Source organism: Echinops telfairi, unplaced genomic scaffold, assembly GCF_000313985.2.
Source record: "Echinops telfairi isolate 266 unplaced genomic scaffold, ASM31398v2 ScPeMD7_31;HRSCAF=116, whole genome shotgun sequence".
Classification (NCBI taxonomy): Eukaryota; Metazoa; Chordata; class Mammalia; order Afrosoricida; family Tenrecidae; genus Echinops; species Echinops telfairi.
Window position 1 is genome coordinate 9,450,508 of NW_022103928.1, and position 7,032 is coordinate 9,457,539.

General features: G+C 46.1%; 1 pseudogene; it reads left to right on the forward strand.

The window, feature by feature from the left end:
- The first annotated feature begins 2,310 nt into the window (after positions 1-2,310).
- On the forward strand, positions 2,311-6,810 carry LOC101661295 (annotated as a pseudogene).
- The last annotated feature ends 222 nt before the right edge of the window (positions 6,811-7,032 follow it).

Genomic DNA, 7,032 nt, shown 5'->3' on the forward strand with positions numbered 1-7,032 from the left:
CACCCGGGACCTAGCATTTGAAAGAGCCCTGGGTACATGGTCTGCTGGGAGTAAAGGCAGAATCCAAGTCAGATGACCGAGATAGATCTGAGGCTGGGAGCCCATGAGTGACAAGAAAAGCTCCTCCCAACTGGATGACACTGGCTCTTTCATCTAAATAGAGCAGGACTGGCAACATTTGAGGTTCATTTTCCACAAATTAAATACAGTAATATTTATTTGCAGCCAAGACTTCAGATTGGAAGTTGGTCACCCCAGAAGGCTGAGGGGCCCCTGGTAAGAAGCCAGGCTGCTAAGTGGGATTGGGCGCAACAAGGAGAATGTCCTTGAAATGGTGGCCACTGTGAACACTGTAGGTAAGCAGAACACAGGAGAGAAATAGACCGAAATCCTCCAGGAAAAAGGCAAAGGCAACTGAGAGACCTCCAAGCCAGACTCTTTAAGGTTCGGAGAGCGGCTGTCTGATCCATGGGACTCCGAATCTGGAGTCGGCCACAAGTTTTGTGACCTTGGGCAAGTGACTCTCTCCACACTTCCAAGTTTCTTTTCAGCTGCAGGGGACGACTTCCGTTTCCTGGGGTTGTCAAGTGAAGTATGAACATGGTGCTTTGCACATAGTTGTTGCCGTTGTTGTCAGGGACCATCCACTGGGTCATTCGTGACCAGCACCCGCTCACGGAGAACTGACATATGGTCAAAGGAAGTGTTGCCAAGCCCTGCAGCCTCTTCATGATTACAGGTCAGTCGGAGCCCATGGTTGCCGCCATAATGTCATCTCATCTCTTTGAGGGCTCCCCTCTTTTTCGCTGGCCTGCTCATCATCAATAAAACCTAACTCTAGTTAGAAGTAATTATAAGAACCAATCATTGAGACACTTCTCTTTTTTTTTTTTTGAGCAAGACATTCAAAAAAAATTAAGAACAACGTAGCCCAAGATTTCCAAACCCAAACTCCCTGCCTCTGAGTTGGTTCCGACTCAGAGTGACCCTGTAGACCAGAGCAGCCCTGTCTCCTTGGGTTTCTGAGACTGCCATCTTTGCAGGTGCAGAAAGCTTTATCTTTCTCTTAGTTGTTTCAAACTACTGACCTGTGGCTAACAGCCCAACATATAACCTACTACACCACCAGAGCCCCTAGCTCATGCCTTGGGGACCTAAATATACAGACTAAGAAGAAGCTAGTTATAGAAGGTGGGAGGTACAGTATATCTCACCAAGACTGACCCAAATCCCAACACAAACATACGTGATGCCACAAGTCTGAAGTGCTTGTGCGAGCATCCAAGCTAGATTCCAGCAGAAGCATGGAGACAAGGGCTAGGTGCCATGTAGCCATCACCAGCCAAGCCATGACTAACAGGACTTCAACAATGCTAGGACGAGAAGCTGTGCAGTGTGGACACTAGTTGGTCCTGTTTCTGTCTATTTTTTTCACTTTAGTTTCTGAGTAATCTATCATTTTAAAAACACCCAAATGGGTCTTGGTTAAAATCAGAGAAAGAAGCCTCTCCCCACCCCACCACACACACACACACACACACACACACACTTTCGGAACAGGAGTCCAGGAAAGGTGCCAACCTATAGAACAGCTGCGAGTCCACAGAGCATTCAACATAACCGCAAAACATGGAGATGGGAGGGAAGAGGCGCTGAGCCGGGCTCCGGCGGCAGGCTCACTAGGGATTGCCTTCCACAGTGCCAACACAGTGTTTGCCTCCTGCCATGCCGATCTTGATGATAACAATCAGAACTTGGGTCAAAATGACCTACCACAGCCACAGAGAATTTCTTGGAAGGTTTTTGGAAAGATTACAGCTGCCGTGCATGATAAACTTTTACTTAAAAGGGATGCTTTTAAGGAACCCAGAGTCCATTATTAGATTTTAAAAGCAAGTAAAGCTCTTCAGATTGTTTTCTGCTGTGACCCATGGTTGTAGTTTCACTAGTTGATCAGTCTGTAACATCCTCAGGGAGGCTCTCATTTCAGTGCCTGAAAGCTTGGCACATTTTTCTACCTCTTCCATTTAAAGTAAAACAGTTGTCATCAAGTCGACTCTGACTCATGACAGCCACGCGTGTGTCAGAATCGAGCCGGGCTCCATCAAGCTTTCCGTGGCTCTCAACTTCTGGACGTCGATTACCGGGACTTTCTTGTGCGGTGCCTCTGGGTGGACTCAACGTGCTCTGGTTCCGTTGCTACTTGTAAATTGTACATCATCCTCTCCATCATAATACTAACCCCGTAGAATTGTTATGAGAATTAAATCATTCACATAACATGCCTGGAACACAGTAAGCCCTTAATAAATGCCAGCTGGTTCTGTAGAGGCGGCGGCGGCTGCCGTGGCACGTCCCTGGGAAGCTGTCAGTCTCCGGGCTGTGCCTGTGGAACGTGAAGCTATGTAAGGGCCGAGACAGAGCGTTCTGTCATGCGACACAGTGATAGGTGTGGGGACCATAGAAATTGAGGACAGGCACAAAGGCAAGACACCTGACACCCCGGTCCATGACTCTAATTTGGAACAAATGGGTCCACTTCTATTCCAATAGCTCTTCTGAGAAAGGGCACAGGGAAGCCATCTCGTGAAATTTCATTAAATGGTTAACAGGCCACTCCCCCCCTCCCCTGCCCCACCACCGACCTTCTAAGTCAAACCAGGCTGAATGATTTAAATGCTCCTAGTGAAAAATTTTCTCAGCTCTGTTAATTAATGTCAATTGCAATGGTGGTTTCTGTCTCAAAGCCATTCATGTTTGCCACTTTACCCTTACAAGATTCTAGAAAAGCCTGCAGCAGGCGAGAGGTAGACCCTCGGAAAGGATCTCCAGGCAAAGCGGCATGCGTGTGTTGCTCATGGCTCTAATGGAGTGTGTCTATTAGCCTCCTGCCAAACACACATCACAGAGACATAAAAACAGGTGTGTAACAGTCCAACCTTATGCAAACGTGTCAGCGTGAAAGAGTGTGCTGGGGAATAAAAATGTGTTTAAAGTTTATTTTGTGTTTAAAGTGTGTATGTGCTGTTATGTGTCACAGCAAACCTTGAGGTCTCTGGGATTCCAGTTATGGTTGGATTATTGAAAAGGTCTGAGGCACAAGCGAGAACTATGTAAACATCATTAATTGCATCATGCTTCTTTATTCACTCACCCCATATTCATGGGGCTCTGACTGGCACTGCAGCTTACATTTTCCTTAGAAAGACACATGTCAAAATCACCAGCAGAGTCTAGTTATTGGACCAATCCATCACACTAAAGGTGGCCCTCACCCTTGCGGTCCTTCCACCTTAACAAACGTGCTGATCCTCTAGCAGGTGATCCCTCCCGAGGATGTGCCCAAAGCAAGGAAGCTGGAGAATATTCTGTTGACATCCGTAAGGTTTTCCCTAACTAATTTTCTAGAGTAAATCGCCAGGTCTTTCTTAGCCTCAAAACCCCACTAAAACTTGGTCACTGTGGATGAGCCTGCTGGAACTTAAAACACCAGTGACCTAGTGTCCAGCAGTGCAGCAACACCTGAGCTGACACGGCACAACTAAATGACAGGGGTGTGTGTGTGTGTGTGTGTGTGTGTGTGTGTGTACTGTGGCATAAATGATCGGAAGGTTAAGTAAAGATGCGTTGACAATTTACAATAAGTGGCCTGTTTTAGATTCAGGGGGGGAAGAGAAAGAAGGTCGTAGTCTGGAAATCATGTGTAAGACGAAGCCTGGCGGGAGGTGCATGAATTAGCTTGCAAATATATGAAGGGAGAAGCCAAATACTTCCACGATGCCAGGGAGATGGAGAAACAGCCAAATGAACACCCACAGCGGGCAGGCAACTGAGCACGTGATGCCCTGATGTATTGAGTGGGCAGGACCCCGTGGTTTTCGGGTGGGACGGGGCAGGGGAGACAGCTTCAGGTCTCTCTCAACTAGCTAAAAGGCATGACCATAGATTCCACAGCAGGGTGTGTATGAGAATGGCTGTACAGCCTCCTCCGTTTAAACAAGGAAAAGAAAAAATGGCCCATGGCAGTTGCTGTAAAGACAGGGAGCTGACATGTAAACTTTGAGTTTCAGAGTAATGATATCCCTCCACAAGTATTTGTGTTACATTCACATGTGGCCTCAGAATGAGAACCAAATGGCAAACCATAAAAAATCCTTTCAAGACAACCAATGCTGGCAAAGAATTGTAATCGAGAGGGCTTTGCATAAAGAGAATGCTACTTCTTCCCAACAGGAATCCTGCACCTCCATAGAGACCCAAATGGTCGACAAAGGGATTCAGGGTTCTTCATGGCCAATAACCAAAGGGACAACAATGAATGAGACTATTTCAGTTCCCTTTGCAGGGGGCTCCCTCGGCCAACTGCACTAGAATCAAGAGTTAGCAGCTGAGCACACAGACCCTAGAGAAGACGGCTGTGCTTAAGTACTACTTCCATCCCATGCAAGCCAGTGTTATCTCGGACAAGTTGTTGAACCGCTTTGCCTCACTTTCCACATCTGAAAAATGATGTTAACAACTGCAGCTACCTGCTAGTGCTGCTGCAATGATTAAACGGGGCACACGCCGATGCAGCACAGTAGGCACTGTAACAGTGTTTGCCAGCATGAGGCTGGGGTAATCTCCCCACGACCCACAGGGTAATCTCACATGTCAGGGCACATGCTCAGAGAGAATAGCAGCCTGCCCACACAATACAGCTAAGCGGCAGAATTGGAATGCAAACCCAGGCTTTAGTGCTCCACATATTCTCCACTAAATTCCTCTGTTCCCCCTAAGAAATGACAAGTGAACCACTTGCAGAATGCAGTCAATGTCACGGAATTGTAGGTGTAGAAATTACGAAACTGGTATATTTTTCACCCAAACAAATTATTTTTTAATCAAAAATTAAAACAACAAAGGATATGAAAATTATATTCATAAAGAAAAATAACTCAGCACAGGAACTTAAGCAGGACAAAGAACCTGTAAACCACAAACTGGCCTGAAAGAATGGCAGTGCAAATCCACACCTTTCAATAATCACACAGAATGCAAGGGGGGTAACTGCAGCAGTCGAGAGACAGGGAATAGCAGGAGGGATTTTTAAAATGTGATCCATCAATATGTTGCCTTTAAGAGACAGGCCATAGACATAAAGACATAAATAGGTCAAAAATCAAAGAATGGAATAATATATACATCAAGGAAATAATAATCAACAGAGAGCAGAAGTGGCCATCGCAATCTCTGGCAAAATAGACTTTAAGTCAAAATCCATTACACGAGATTAAGAAGAGCATTATGTAATGGTTAAAGGATCAATCTGCCAAGAGGACATAACAATAATAAATACTTACAGTCAATGGCAGCTCCAGAGTACATGCAACAAACTCTAATGGATCAAAACAAGAAACGGGCAGTTCTACAACAATAATAGAAGACGTTAACACACCACTTTTGATGATAAACAGAACAATTAGAAAAGCACTCAACAAAGACACAAAATATCTAAATAGTACAAACATCTCTACCTCCTAGACGTGAGCAGAGCACACCACCGAGAGCAGGGAGTCCACGGTCTTCTCTAAGACGCATGGGTCATGCTCCAGAATCCCCAGACCACAGTCTAGTCCGCAAAGAAGCCTCTGTTAATTCAAAAGCCTCGAAATAATCCAAAGCATCTTTTCTGACCACCATGCTATGAGACAGAAACCAACAGCAAGAAGAACAGGAAGGAAAAATGGAAATATGAAAACGGGACCCTCCCCTTCTTTAAAATGACTAGGCAATAGATGAAATTACAATTCTTGGAATCAAATGACAGTGCAAACACAACATACCAAAACATGTGTGTGTGGAGTGGGGGGGGTATGCAGCAAAATTCTCAGAGGATAATTTGTAGTAATAAATGTATGCATCAAGAAAGAAGAATGGAACATTGACAACAAAAAACGTGACCCACCAATTTGAACCAATTGAGAAGGAGCTGCCAAAGAAGTCCATGGTCAGCAGGAAAAGTGAAATCATAAAGATTGGAGCAGAAACAAATGAAACAGAGGACAAGAAAACAATAGAAAAAAAAATCAACGAAGCCAGAAGCCTTTGAAAAGATCAGCAACGGTGCTAGGGTTGCCTGGAAGGCTTGAGGCTGGGAGGTTAGTTTAGAGGGCGACCTGAGCTTGCAAAGGCGGCACTCAGGTAGGACGGCTGGGGGGCCATCATGGCAGCACCAACCTGCTGGCTGCAGAGAACGCAAGTCTGGGAAAAGGACTGCTCGGATGGGGAGAAGTGATGCTGATGGCAGACAAGTCCTCCGGTAGCAAAGAGCCTGGTTTCCGCCCGCCATCAGGGGTGTTGTGTCTTTGGTATTTCTGACAATCTGCTATCTAGATCCACCGTTCTGTCTGGTGGTTCCTGTGTTGTTATGCTTATGTGCTTGGGCGACAATCCTGCTCCCATTCTAGTGTCTAGAATTTTGGGCTCCTATCAACGGACCACTGAGCAGCAGCAACGATCCCCTGACATTTGCAGCGACCTAGGGAAAGCCCGACGCAGCGCCATGGGCTGGTGGAAACGCCTTTTTACGCTAAAGGACGAAAAGCCTAACATGTACTTCTTGACCATGATCTGGCCGTGGCTGCTTGTGGGGGACAGCAAGTCCACAACCTTCTTCCCACCTACTTGTCGGCGACTTCCACACTGTTGCTTCCTGGACTGAATCAACATGGAATCATTTCGAAGCACATTGGAATGGCCAAGAGGGAGGTCGACAAGCTTCTCAAACACAGAGAAGAACGAAGAGCGCATCTGTTGTCTTGGGTGTGATGCATGGCGTGTGCGTGGTCCCGGGAAGAGTTTCTCCTGTATGCTCCCTCTTTCTGCCCTTACTTAATAGATACCCAAGACTGGCCGAGCCAGACTGTGTGCACAGTCTTTCTCTTATCTAGTGGAGCCAGTGCTTTCTCGTTGTTTGGTCTAATATGTTTGGGCAGCTACTAGAGTACTGACTTGTTTTGATTTTTCTCACCCATAGACAATTGAATTCTT